The sequence below is a fragment of the Leptonychotes weddellii genome, chromosome 1, assembly GCF_054177405.1.
Source record: "Leptonychotes weddellii isolate Sample4059 chromosome 1, ASM5417740v2, whole genome shotgun sequence".
Classification (NCBI taxonomy): Eukaryota; Metazoa; Chordata; class Mammalia; order Carnivora; family Phocidae; genus Leptonychotes; species Leptonychotes weddellii.
The window spans coordinates 138,433,309-138,448,605 of NC_138369.1; the positions used below are offsets into that span (position 1 = coordinate 138,433,309).

The 15,297-nt window shown below is 35.2% G+C and overlaps 1 protein-coding gene across 10 annotated transcripts in view; it reads left to right on the forward strand.

Moving 5' to 3' along the window:
- ZBTB20 (zinc finger and BTB domain containing 20) overlaps positions 1-15,297 on the forward strand; it is a 764,927-nt gene that overhangs the window by 64,041 nt on the left and 685,589 nt on the right. The window contains exon 1 of one of the 10 annotated variants that reach the window (XM_081833718.1): positions 9,233-10,955. The exons of the other annotated variants lie outside the window; for them this stretch is intronic. The gene's annotated coding sequence lies outside the window, so the exon portion shown is untranslated. Of the gene's footprint in view, positions 1-9,232; positions 10,956-15,297 lie in introns of those variants that run through there. 10 annotated transcript variants of the gene reach the window in all.

The window sequence follows — 15,297 nt, forward strand, 5'->3', positions numbered from 1 at the left end:
AGATCTGGTTCAAATGCCAAGTATACCTTTGATGTTGAAATTTGGCCGCCTAATCTCTGCAGTTTGTGATGTGGTATTTATGAAAGGGAAGGTGGGTTCTAAGTCTCAACCTATTTTTGCACTTTTTGCTAGTTCTGCCATAGTCATATGTCAATTGATCATTGTAAAGCTATCTGCAACATGCAGACTGATAATACAGCATTGTGGGTTTTTTTGGTGTCTACCCAAAATTATTTCTTTGCTGCCTCCTCTTTTTCCATACTTTTCTGATCATTAGGAGTCTATCTTAATACAATATTTTCTTGAAAATGTCAATGTAAATTGATTTTTTTTGATATATCTCATATTTTTCTAGTGATCTGTAAATTTAGAGATTTAAAAATAAAATCAAATTGATCTTCATTTGGCAGTGATTGCTAATACTTTGATTCCCAGATTCTGTTAAGCTATCAATGACCTATAAACAAATATTTAAGTGTTTACTAATTAAAAATGAATATATTTTTAAAGCATAGAGTTTTCTTGTGTTCTGATAGGCAACCACTAGATTGTTAGGTATAAATTTTTTGTTTTCTCAGTTCTCTAGACTTTCTTGTAAAGGGCACACTAATTCTGTTTGATAAATCTGGTAAGTCAGAATATTTGCAAGTCATAAATAGTATATGACAATGGCTATTGACATATATAAAGTCTATGTAAACTTCATAGGGATGATAATTTTATTTTAAGTTGTTATGGCAAGTTGGTAATTACTTGAAATAACTCTTGTTCATCTTTAAATACCATTTTACTGTATTCAGCCTTATTTTATTATCCTCTAGTTGATTTAAAAAAAAAACTTGTAACACTTCATTTGCTAATGATGTTTATATTAGCATGTTTTAAGTTTCCCAGAGAATGTCCACTAAATTTTGTTCTGAGTTATGAACATGTTGAATAACATTAAATTAAAATAAATTAAATAAAACATTAAATTAAAATAAAATTTAGTATTCTTGGCTACCATTTAAACTTTATATTGATACCAATGTCAAATATTTTAAATACTATTTCATAAAGATTCAAAAATCTACTCTCTACCATTTCTTCTCTGTTATGCACTTAGACCTTTGTTACATAGCATACCTTTAGAGTGCACACTTATATTGCTATATGTCATTGGCCCCCATAATAGACCAATGAGGCTGCTAGACAATAGGTAGAACATTGGAATTTTAGAATGAGTTATACCTGCTTAAATTGATTTGAGCATTAATTGTGCTGGATGGTTGAACACCTCCTATTCTCTCTCTGTTTCATTCTTAGTGAAACATTCTTTTTTTTTTTTGAAGATTTTATTTATTTATTTGACAGAGAGACAGCCAGAGAGGGAACACAAGCAGGGGGGGGGAGAGGGAGAGGGAGGGGGAAAAGCAGGCCTCCCGCTGAGCAGGGAGCCTGATGCGGGGCTCGATCCCAGGACCCTGGGATCATGACCTGAGCCGAAGGCAGATGCTTAACGACTGAGCCACCCAGGCGCCCCTTAGTGAAACATTCTAAAAATCATTTAATGAGTATAATTAATTGTTAAAATACTCTTAGGATTAAGTTATATTATTTCTCTTTTCCTACAAACATAGGTATTGTGACCCAATGAAGTTAAATGTTTGTTTGTTTATTTGTTTATTTTTGATGTACTGTTCCATGTTCTGAAAAAGTCATTATGGAACTAAACATGAATTTTTTTTTTGTCCGATGCCTGCTGTTTTCCATAGGGATTTTGAAATATTTTCTTTGGGAAAATGATATAGTGTTGGTATAGTGCTCAGTAGTAACAAAGAAATTAAAGATGGCAGAAAGACTCAGGATAGAATGTGTGGATAGATACAATGGTATTTCATAGGTCTTTCGATTTATATAAACTGTAGGCTCTGAAGAGAAGATAGACACATGAATCCACAAGAAAATGTGGCTGTAATGATCAATGGTTAATTCTTACGAAAATTCCTACTAAAGGACGGATGATGGGGGAAAGAAGGACAGTTTGGTGGAATGTATGTGTGAATGGTAAAATTAGTTGCATGTTAAGAGTGTGAAGAAAAGAGATAAGGATTACATGTAGTTTTGTGGCTATACTTGCCTACTTTTCTGCTTGTAGGGATGCATGGCTCTTATATATAACGTTCTTGGTATAAGTAGAATTCATAAATCATTTGGGTTGAGCAGGAGTTTTATTTGCTTGTGTAGATAGACCTGTTTGATTTTGAGGTGTGGTGTGCTATTATTCTTACCTTATGGTCAGTGTAAAGTTTATATTGTTTTTGTTCAAATTAAGTATAATTATGTGGAGCAGATGTGTCAGTGTGTGTGTGTGTGTGTACATGTGTACACATGTAAAGAAGGACACTTTCCCTTCCTTCTCTTTGTTTATCTGTCTCTTTGTATCTCTTCTGTGTCAGCTGCTTTTTGCTTGACAGTTTTCTTTGTGTCTATCATTTTTATCATTGACTCCATCTGGGTAGAAAATAAGATGCTTTGTTTGTAAATTTTTAATGATTTTTTGTTGTTATTTTTGTTCTTTCAGCTTGTTTGTACCTCAAGAATTAAGGTTCAAGTATAAGGTGTTTTATTTCTCACATTCAAGAGGTGTTTCTGTTTTCTTTCTTGTCCATTTGTCCATATGTTTATGGGTCTCTGGTAGTCTCTGCAGTGAGACAGCAGTTTACTATCTGTGTGTGTGTGAAGTTAGCTAATTGGTGTTAGCAGAAATGTTTTCACATGTTTTATAAGCAAAGTGCAGCAAGGTATATAAATGTAGATATGATCCAGACACGCGCACGCTCACGACTGTCACTGCTCATGCATAGGCGCTCAGAAGTAATTAATGTTAATAAGATTTTAATGTGCTTGTGAGATCATAATGAGGAGAAATGAATGCTCTGATTAGGAAAAGGTAACTGTGTGTGTGTTTTGGCTTAGAACAAGATTTCAATTTTTATAAACCGCAATTTTAGAACTTGTTTGTGATTGCATCAATTGGTTTTTATTTTCAAATTAGAGGTCTGTTTAGCCATTTGAATGATTAACCAAATAAATGGGTGAAACCCTGATCATAAGGAATACTGCAGGTTTTCATTTGCAAGGCAATGTTAGTGTACAGCAAGGCTGTGATCATGTCTTTTGCCAATGTACCATTTTTTATGTTGTTTTTTAAAAAGCTTTTTCAGAAGCTAGTTGTGGAGATAGAACTCATTTTTGTAAATGTAGGTGTTATCTATATGTTCCAGAGATACCAATCAGACACTGTAACTATTGTGTCTGAGATACATTCCTACCAGTCAGTCATGGCGTATTTGGTGTCCAAAGAATCTGTGTTATGCTTCTTGAAATGTTTGTTGGGAAAAATGTAAAACAACCAAGATATTTCTTCTTAAGCATCATCTTTATGAATTTTAGAGGCTTGACATCTTTGATAGTGAAGAAAATATCCCAAAGTAAGCAAAGATGCTGCTGTCTCATCATGGACTCAAATGCTATGCAGTCAACAGCCACACTATAGACTGGCTTGAATCCAGCTGGACACCAGCGGTCCTTCTCCACAACAAATTTTTTGAAGATACTGTTTACAGAGCTTTGGCATACATTTGCATTATTATTATTTTTAATTATAGAATAAATCTAAATATCTATTAAAGGCCCTTATCCTGTAGCATATAGAAATTACTTATACATTTGTTCATATAAATAGTGGGTTAAGATATTCAGATTGTAATCCCTTTTAAAAGTAAGTATAGTGCTGAAATCCAGAAAGTCTTGGATATGAATTGGGATATGGGGTAGCGCACTTTATTTCCAACTAAATCCAACAGATGTGGTTTAGGTTCTTTCTCCCCGGTTTTGGTTATATTAATACAGTCTTTCTGCTGGGGTTTAAAAATGATGATGAAGAAAGAGAAGGTGTTAGAGTTTATTGTACTGAACAATTCTGCAATTTCTATGATTCTCAGAGGTGTGGTGGATTTTGCTTTCCATCCAGGACACAAGATTGATAATCATCTGACCAAGAGAGGCATTTGCCATTAATAATATTTACTTGACTTTGTTGGGACTTATGTCACTGAGACATAATTTTACTACAAATTTTGCCCGCTTGCAGTTTGTAAAGGAATTCATTGAAACTTTCTTCTGGTACTTGCATGGTTTCCTATTGGAAATTTTCCTATGCAGTCATACATATTTTTAGATTTTCTATTCTGTGCCATGAGTCTGTCTATTCATATGCCATGATTACATTATTTTAATTATAGAGGTTTTAGATTATATGTTAATATCTGAAGTGTTAGCCTCCTTCCTCACCCCCACCAGCACACTTTTTTTCAGGGCTTTCCTGACTTTCTTGCTTTCTTGTTATTCCAGATGAATTTTATAATCAGGTAGCAGGCCTGGGGGGGTGGGAATCTTGATGGTATTTTTATTGGAATTATGATAAATTCATGAATTAACATAGGGACAATTAATATCTTTATGAGGTTGAGTCCTCTTACTCAAGAACCTGCTTTTTCTTTCCATTTGTTCAGTAGCTTTTGTGTCTCAAAAGTGTTGTACTTTTTCTCCTTATAGAGGTCTTAAACATTTGTTGCTAAGTTTGTTCCTTGGTGTTCTATGCATTTGTTTATTTAACTGGTTATTACTTTTTTTCTTTTTTTTACAAATTTGCTATCCTAAATTGAGTTTTCTCTTCCATAATATTTTCTAAGTGGCTTTTTGTTTCTGTATAGGAAGGCTATTGATTTTTGTATGTTACTTTTGCAAACTCCCACTTTGCAAAAATCTCTTATTATTTATTAGCCCGAGGTGGGTTTGAGCCCTGCTTCTAGAACAATGTCTATGAGACTATGGACAAGTTATTCTGAACCTTTTTACTCTCTATAGAGCACAGATAAGAAAACCCCAAACCCCCAGACTGTTGGAAACTAAACGAGATCATATAGTAAAGCACCTGTTTTGCCCAACATATAGTAGGTACTCAATTACTGATATCCATTAATAACATAATGTAATGTGATATGTTATAGTGTAATATAACATATTATCATTATTATTATTCAAGTATGGTTAATATGTTGTTGGATTATTAAAAGTTTATCATCAGTTTTTACTATAAGGATGGGGTGAATTAAGGAAATGAAAAAAAAAAAACCTTGAACTTTCTGATAAACCTGGGTGATTTAAGACACTTAGGAACCAAAGATTAATTCTGAGGTTAGGGTATTTTATAGCTGTACACATATATTTCCATTACTTCTGCTTTAATTATGATTATTGCATGCAAGACTCTTTAGCCCTGGAGAGTAAGTGCAGGAAACTTCTTGATCATCTAGAGTGATTATTCAAACCAATTCATGGAGTACATGCATTCTAGCACTTTTAGCTACCTAAGTGGATGTGAGCATCTAATTTAAAGTTGTGTAACCATTATGTTCTACCTCAAGAACCTGGCAACATTACTTAGTAAACAATGCACTAACTTGTGAATGAACTTTTGTGGAGTAAATATGGAACATATATTGTTGATGTAAGCAGAATAATAGTGTTTGCCAGCCCATTATATAACACTTGCCATGAAGTTGATGAAACAACAATAATTGATAAAAATGCAGTTCATTGTAATTGTCTTATGACCTCTCAGCATCTACTATAATTTAATAAAATGGATACTAACTTAGCAAATACACTCTTAATTCATCTGATACAATCTATTGCTAAAAAACGAAATGCCAGAATTTCAGGGCTCATTTTATTCCTACCTCATGGTTGTTTTCAGTGTTAAATGAGTTAATACACCAGCATTATAATGCCGTTAATAACGATGATCAGGCAAGTGCCTGGCTCATGGTAAGTGTTTGAATATGGTAGTAGTTTTGGCTGGCTCTTCAGTCTCACCCCCACATACATATTTTCCAACTAGATATAATCTTAGTAGAAGTGTTGTTCTATGCTTAGAATAAGTGTAGGAAACATGTCTCATAATGATCATTAAAAATAAACATAAAATAACATTTTATATAATTTTTCAATGTTGAAATTAGCTAAGGTGGAAGTAAGAACTCCATAGCTGGAAGATGCAAAAGCTTTCATTGCTTGTGGATGAAATTTCTGAGGAGCTGCAAGGATGAAGAATGATTTCTCTCAAAGAATTATAGGTACATTTTGTCCATAGGTTCTGGCTTAGCACTCAGTATAATTACTCCTCCACAGCCCCATAGAGCTCCTTTGTTCGTTCATTCATATGGAAAATAACATAGAGTATGTGTTCAGTATAAAACATTGTTCTGGGTAGTATGAGATATACAAATTGCAAGATTAGTTACATGAACTGTCCCTATTCAAGAAGTCTAGTAGGCAGTTCAGAAAGGAAACAACGAGGTTATGTGCAAGGATTTTGGAGCCAGATTATTTGGTTTGAATCCCTGCTCTGACACTATTTGTGTAACTTCAGGCAAGTTAGTTAGCCTATCTGTGTTTCAGTTTCTTTGACTACAAAATGAGGCTGAAAATAGTACCTACTATTTAGGATTGTCCTGAGGATTCAATGATTGGGTACAGGCACAGAATATAGAGCAATAACATAAGCTCTCAATAACTTTGGTTAACATTAATATTATTATTATTACGTAGAACAGGATAAAAATAATGCTGTAAAACAATAAAAACAAAGTAATGCAGTATTGTAGAAGCTGATAATAGTAATTTTCACTATGGCTGGGGGAATGGAATTAGAGGAGCTTTATTAGATGAAGTAATGTTTGAAACCTTGAAGCATGATTTCTGTAGGGCAAGGAAGAATGGAAGGGTAGGGATAAGTTGATTTCTAGGTTGAACAAATGGTCTAAGCAAAGATTTAAAAGTAGTAGAAAAATAAAAAATAAAACTTCTGGGACTTTGCAATCAGAAAGACTTCATTTTTTTTTTTTTTAAGATTTTATTTATTTATTTGACAGAGACACAGTGAGAGAGAGGGAACACAAGCAAGGGGAGTGGGAGAGGGAGAAGCAGGCTTCCCGTGGAGCAGAGAGCCCAATGCGGGGCTCGATCCCAGGACTCTGGGATCATGACCTGAGCCGAAGGCAGACGCTTAACGACTGAGCCACCCAGGCGCCCCAGAAAGACTCATTTCTGAAGCCCAGCCCCATGTGTTAACAGTGTGGCCCTGGACAAAGTAGGCTCTGTTCATGTTCTCTTTTTCTGAGATGTAGTCTGGTAACTCTCTCTAGGCAGTAAGCGACAGCAGTGGTAGGGCTGACCTTGGCTCGTGATGCCCGTTATCCAATGTCTGTAAACCATTATTTTGTCTAGTTTTTAGTAGTTTGTGGCAGGCGACTAAGTCCTGTTTCTGTTACTTCATCATTTTCAGAAGCGGAAGACCACATATTACTTTCACTTTTCTCCTCCTTGAGTTTGGGACCTATCATCTAATTGTGTTAGCACCCTGTAGTTGGTTACCTTGTTCTATACTCAGTACACTGCATTACAATTTTTAGCTTGCTTATCTGCATCCTCATCACACTGGCTTCTTTGAGCACAGGTACTAAGTCTGCTTCATCTTTATCTCCACTACCAACCCACTACTCTTTGGAGTCTGGCACATAGCAGGCAGTTAATGGTTATTTTTTACTTTGAATTTAATTACTCCGATTTGTAGTTTTGTGCCATACTGTGAAAGACTTTTGAGTACTACACTAGAGTTTGGATTTTATTCAGTGATAAACCACTCAGGATCTTTAAGGTGAGGGAAATTCCTTGAGCCTTTATGTTTTTGTTTGTTTGTTTTTTAAAGACCATAACTCTAGAAGCATAAAGATGGATGAAAAAGGTTAGAGGTTGAAAGTAATTAGATTACTTAGGATTTTAAGCAATAACAGTGGAAAAGAAAGAGCATTGGCAGGATTTGGGGGTTGTTTGGATGGGTGCTGCTAAAAGGAATGGCGAGAAAAATGACTTGTTTTCATAAATTGTTGATCAGTTCCTTTAGAATGAAATATTTGGTTATTTTGTCTTCTTTGGCACCTAATTAAAGGATTTTAGTGTAAAAATTTGCGAACAAAATTTCACAATGTAAAGAAGTAATTAATGGTACGGGTTTATCTAAATTCTGTTTTAGTTTTTTACTAGAATAGAGCCTGAATTTAGGATATTTTATAATTCTTAAGGGAAAATGGATTATAAGTTTTATTTTCTTATGTAGGGATAATTTTCTATTATACCACAAATATCATTGTCTCTCTTTATATACATTTTTCCTCATTATACTCCCTTTTCTTTGTTTTTTTTTTTTAAGATTTTATTTATTTGAGAGAGAGAGAGTGAGAGAATGTGCAGGAGGAGGGGCAGAGGGAGAAGCAGACTCCCTGCAGAGCAGGGAACCCAATGCAGAACTTGATCCCAGGACCCTGGGATCATGACCTGAGCTGAAGGGAGATGCTTCACCGACTGAGCCACCCAGGCGCCCATAATCCTTTTTCTTTGGAATGAAATATCTTTCCCTGTTAGTTTTCTTTTTCTGAAAGGTTGTTTCTTCTTGTCTTCAGAATATGTTGTTGGTAATGAATTTAGGGCTAAAAGTTCATTTTGTGCAGTTGAGTGGGATAGTACGTGTAGAATGACTTAGACTGAGAATTAATAATTCTCAAATATATTTTAACTTTGATTTTATAGTACCCCTTCTTATCCAAATGTTGTCTCTTTTTGAGAGAAGTTAGAAGAGCTAATGAGAGTGTGGAAGCAGTGGTAGAAGGGGGGGGGGTGGAGCAAGAAACATTAAAACAATTATGGAAACCCTCCAGTGCCAACATTTATGTATACAATATAATAGTAGCTTTTTGAAAAGTTAAGACACTTGTAACAAGAACATGTTTAAGTGTTCTGAAGGACATTAGTTAGAACTAATGGGTTGAATATGCGGAAGGAAACATTTCTTCCAATGAGTTCTATTCACTTTGGCATAATCCTTTAAGGAAATAATGCTTCTTAAGAAGGATGATTTAATCTAAGAAAAGTGATACAATGTTCAAATCAACAATAGCATCCTGACAAGGTAGGGGAATATTTTTAATATTATATTCCATTTCTCATTTTAGTTTCTGATGTGAACTATTTCTTACTCCTGTTACAGAGAATGGTACAGACAATGAGTATTATTTATTGAATCACCCTTTGTGCTGGTAACTGAACTATGAGGTAAATATCTTATTCTTCACAAAAATTTAATAAGGCAGCTATTATTTACATTTTATCAATGAAGAATCAAAGGCTAAATTAGATTAAGTAACTTCCATAAAGCAACACATCTAGTTATAGTGTAATTATTTGGATTCAGTGGTATAACAGGTGAAAATGGATCACGAAGTCTGGTATGTGTACTGTTATGTATGATGAAAGGCGTTTCTCACTTTTATCCAGTAAACAGAGGAAGATGAGCTTTTTGGAACTGGAGTGGAAAAGGGTCGGGAAGGGAGGGCAAGTGTTTGTGTTTTTGACAGTGTAAGTTTATCAGAGAATAAAAGAAGGCTGATGCCTCACGGTGGCTCATCGAAATTTCCAAAGCATAGATATTGCTTTTGGTACTCCATTAGACAGTGATGGCCAGGGTACTTGAAAAACAGCATTATGCCTTGCTGAGGACAGTTGAGAGGCCAGGAGCAATGGTGGCCACAGGGAAGTGTTCTTATAACTTTTAACTCTATTTGTAATACCTTTTTACTCTGCTAGAGCCCACGGGACTTTGATGCCATGTAATGAGTGCTGCATCAGTGTCACCACTGATCTGACCTCAAAGTCTTAACCACTTTCTATGTTCTATTTTGTATAACAACATATTATTCAATATACTTGCGTCACTTGCAGAAAAATCCAACACCTATTCCTGCAAACAGTGTTAAACTCCAAAGTAACATGAAGCTATAGCCCAGAGGGGGAAAACAATATGTAGTATGATCTCTTACTATGAGTGGGGAGCTCCCCAAATGTATAAGCAATTAGAAATTCTCTAAGTTTCTTTTGCTTGCAAGAATATTCACACCTAAGTGAATTGCGGAGATTAAAAAACCCTGACCCTCAAGTTCAGCTATAAAAAAAGTCTAGTTATTTGCCTAAGTTTCAAAAGAATAGTTCCCTAAGTATTTCAAAATGTTCAACTGGCTGCCCTAGCCATTCTCTTTGGAAGCTTCTTTCTCATCCTCATGGCACATCCCTCTGGCATGCATGACCAGCTGCAAGCTAAGCCCTGTGGAATAAGAATTCTTTCATCCCTTTGTGTGATGTGTTTCATTTTCAGAGTTTGGATGATCCTCTTCGGCAGCAGCAGCAGGCATTATTAGTTTCAATAGGCAGTCTGGATGCACAAGAACAGTCATCATAGAGAGACAGGCTCTAGGGTCCATCCCTTCGTGCCATGGTGCTGTGTTAGATCACTTTCCTCTGCTGGATTAATGGCCAGAGAAAAAGGGAAACAAACTGTACCCGAAGCAGTCCAGTTAAAGTACTTGAATTTCACTGACGTCCATCCTATTGTTGTCTTAACTTCCTAACCTTTGGTTAATTATTCTGACCAGTAGAAAGGAATAACATAAATAAGAGAATTATCTTAAATTCCCTATTTTCTTTAGTTTGACAAGCCATCAATATTTTGTTATATAAGATGAAATAATAATGTGATTGGTAGAGTGCAACTTTTTGTTGTTGTTGTTGTTAATCTTTCTCTTTCCTAATATCTTCACCAAAGTCACTGCCAGGACTTACTGTATGAAACTGCTAAGGCTTTAAATATTTATCTCTGTTCACAGTCTACACTGCAGCATTAGTTCATTCTGGGCACTTTGGTTTCCTTGAATCTCCAATTGATCCCACTCCCATGGCTGTGATATTCTTTTCCTGGTTAATCAAGAATTCTCTATTTCTGCTCTGTCATCCATGCCACTGTAAGTAGGAAAGTAATTTAGGTTTTTGGCTCTCAGCCTCGTCATTTGTGAAATGACCTCCCCTGACTCTGAAGTTCTGTGTCCAAAATACAAACTAGGATTTCCAGTAGTAATAATTTGTATGTATATGATGATTGATTGTCTGCAGAGTGTTGTCATATATTTTATTTATATAATTCTGACCATAGTTCTGTGGGGTGGATGGATCTCCTTTTTCAGATAAAGATACTGTAGCTCAGAGAGGTGAAGTGACTAAACCCATATCAAATAAGTGGTAACTGACTGAACCTGAACTTTAAATTCAGAATTTTTCCTCTAGTAGGGAGAAGGTTTCTTTCTTTCTTTTTTTTTTTTTTTTTTTAAAGATTTTATTCATTTATTTGACAGAGAGAGACACAGCGAGAGAGGGAACACAAGCAGGGAGAGTAGGAGAGGGAGAAGCAGGCTCCCCACAGAGCAGGGAGCCCGATGTGGGACTCGATCCCAGGACCGTGGGATCATGACCTGAGCTGAAGGCAGTCGCTTAACCAACTGAGCCACCCAGGCGCCCGAAGGTTTCTTTCTTAAAACTCAAATTTCTTCATTGATTAATTACAAGTTTGTGTGTGTGTGAGTGTGTATGTTCATGCTTTGGGAAGGGGCTTCCTTGTACTTACTTGAATTTGGGATACAATTTGTCACCCTAGTTTTATCAATGAAGGAGTTTCCTAGGATTTCTAATTAAGAAAGATAAGAAGGAATGTGTTACCTTTCTAGTATAGAATTTTGGTGTTATTGTGAACTCCTCTATCAGATTTAATTGTATTTTTCAATTGCAAATCCATTCTGCCAGAAATCTAATATACCCATATACCTATTAAATAGTATTGTTTGCATTTAGGGAAGATATGAATATAATAGAAGCCATCTTAGCCAATCCCTGCTTCAAGCGAATAGGATACTCTCTGAAAAATAGTGTATTTTGTTTATCTGTTTACTTGCTGGTATGCTTACCTAGAGTCATTTGTGTTTGTTTTCAATTTTGTTTATGCCTGTTGAATGTGCAATTGTAATTTAATTATGCAGACTGATGAAATAGGAGTAAAAAAAAGTATAAAGCATTGTTGATTTTAAGAAACCTAAGTTGAATGCTTTGGAAAGACATTTTAAAGTTGAGTCACTAAAACAGATTACAATCTAAATAGGTGTGTAAATAACTGTGTAAGATTGCCCAGGTTGGGGGTAGGGGACGAATGTAAAAAATCTGGAAAGATCTTGCACTGAATTTGCTTTGCAAGCCCCTTTAATCTCTCAGTGACTTTAAGGAATCCAAAACCTTTAAACTCTCACTGATTTTAAATAGGTGATATGAAGTGGTACAGTTTAAGCAAGAAGAATAATGTGACTTAGCAGACCAGGCGTCAGTGACAGCCCTTGGTCCTTCATCAAAAGGTTTGAACTTTACAGGTGTAAAGTTTTATGTTTTACCTTTAAATAAACTAAATATGTTAAAATTGCTTTAACCGGCTTCTTTCTGTGTCTCAGTGTCCTGTGTAAAATGAAGATAAAAATAATTTTACCTAACAAAGATTTTTTGGAGTGTGTGAGGATTAAATGAATAATACATGCATAGCACCTAGAACAGTGCTGGTCACAAGTACTAAAAAAGTTGTCTATCTTCGTCATCATCATCTGAGATTATCTGCTGTAGGGCTCATGTATACTTGTATTGAACCCATAATTTCTGGATCACTCCTGCCAGTGATTGGAGTATTTTAGTAGCAAGACATAATAATTCTGTTTGGGTTAGCAGCAAAACTATTCATTTCCTACTTCCATCGCACCGTTTTTTTAAGGATTTATGGGAAGAGGAAATTTGACTGTACTTGTTCTCAGGAGAGACCTGAAACTATGTAAGTGAAAAGGCTAGGTGTAGTCTCAGCTGAAGACCATTAAAAGGAGAGTTTAACGTGTATTGGTGGAGCAGCGTGGGACGCGTACACAGTACCTACCCATGCAGAACCTAGATCTAGCCCAGGCATTTCTCACTGAAATGAACACTAAGCTTCATGATCGCAGTCCTCTCATAATTGTAAATAGCAAACAAAGGAAAAGGAAAAAAAAAGAGTGACAAAAAACCTGGTAGTTGAACTTGAGTAGTTGTGTGGTGGTCAAATACTAACTGCAACAGTTGCACCCTACTCTATGCCCGCAATTCCTAAATGCTTCTGCTAACTGATACGTTATAGGTTTTCATTATTGAATCCGCATTTAGAAGTTGCTGTTTAGAGGAGAATTAAGCTTTTACCTGTGTTCTTTCTGAATGCTGGCACACACATTTTCGTATCATTTTATATCCTGTTTTTCTACCTAAGAATGTGCTCCTTATAGGAAAGAAGCTCGTGCTTCAGGGTCAGAGACAATACCAACACTGCTGATTGTTTCCCCCTTGGTTTGGATATTATAGTGATTCCAGTGCTATTAGAGTGAATACATTATCAACCATTTATTATTAATATTGTTATTAGTGATTTACGTAGCACTTCCATAATCTTTAAAAATAAAGCAAATAAAGCAAAGTGGAATTTAAGACGTTTTCCAAAGTTGAAAAAATTTTAAGTGGTATGATCTAAAGTTATTAAGTACCCTTTTGTGTTTTAAAATAGTACAGATATCACCACTGGTCCCTTTCAATGGCTATTATGGAATTAGGTCTATTTGGTTTTCATATTGTAGTCCATCCTTACCTGTCGTAATGCTTTTGATTAAAATGAATATTGTTTTTCTACTTCATAGCCCATCATAACATTGGGATTACCTCAGCTCATACAACATACATTTTCCTACCCATGAATATTATTCAAATTTCTTCTCTACTCTTTCTTTCTTTTGCCTTCATTTCAATTATTATATGTCCTTCCAATTTCAGCTGTCCTCAGCCTTTTGCCCTCAGGTGTGTATTCATATATATATTTTTTGCTCTTCCTTATGTAATCATTTGTTAACTTGTATTCCTCTTTCTAACCTACACTTTTATTCCTTAGTTTGTTGATTTAAATTTCGCCCACTTTTTTCTTTAGCTATGCTATTTCCATATAGTTATTTTACATGAAGAGAGTAGTAGAACTTATAAAAAGTAGGCAGTATCCCAGAAAATGGCAGTGTTTATACCAAAGTACAATAGGCTAGGTATTCAGGCTTCTGTGCAGTGAGGACCTACCCATTATACCCTCTGGCTATACAAGATATTTTTAAGGAGGTAGAATTCAAGAGAATTTCTTTCTTCACATGAAATTCCCGTCAGTCAACATGATAGTCAGAACACCTTGCTAAGCACCTTTCCAGGCAGAGAAAAGAGTCAATCTCAGTTTGGATATGTTCAGAGTGCTCTGTTCTTGACTCATATTCCTGGGGACCAGCCCCTTGATAGTTTAAATTTTAGGTTATGGATTAAGGTATTTCTGTAACTGACTTGGGATGCTTTGCTAAACCCCAGGTGATGGGTTAATACCTCATTAGCAGTGATTTCCTGTGATGCTAAAATTGAGGTAGGTAAGCAAGTTGATATTAGTGAATGATAGTGGTCAGAATATCATGGGACATGAAGTTGATATGGTAGAAGAAATGTAAAATTAGGCTTATGCACATATGCAGTGGTGCTATTTCTATTTTGTTTAGAAGGAAGTTTGGATATCCTTGCAAATGGTATGAAATACAAAAGTCAGTAACTTGAACAAAATTCTAGCTAAGTTCTCATTTTTCTCATCTCATTGTAGAGATGTAGGGAGGACAATCTAAAGTAAGAATATTAACAATGGGAACATCTTTCTTTTACTTGTTTTTCAAATTTATATTTTTTTGTTATGTTGAATTTTTTTGCTTTGTTATCTATTGAATGATTGAACAGATGTTCAAATAAAGATCAGATTGATGTCTCTTGTAAAGATCTGCTGGATATATATACACACTTTTAAAAAATACATATTCATAACATTTGACTAAGTTGATCAGCTATTAAGTTCCATTTCATTATTTGGCTTATCAAATAGCAGATAAGCTATTGCTACCTGAGTTTGTTGGCCTGATGTTATCTATAATTTTATTTAATCATTCATTCATGCATTCATTCATTCATTCTTTCACTGGGTACCTATTATGTTGAGGTTTGTATGTAGCACAGTAGGGAAAGCAAAGATGATTAAGACATGGTCCCTGCCATATTATGCAGCCATCAAAAGGAATGAGATCTTGCCATTTGCAACGACATGGATGGAACTGGAGGGTATTATGTTGAGTGAAATAAGTCAAACAGAGAAAGACATGTATCATATGATCTCACTGATATGAGGAATTCTTAATCGCA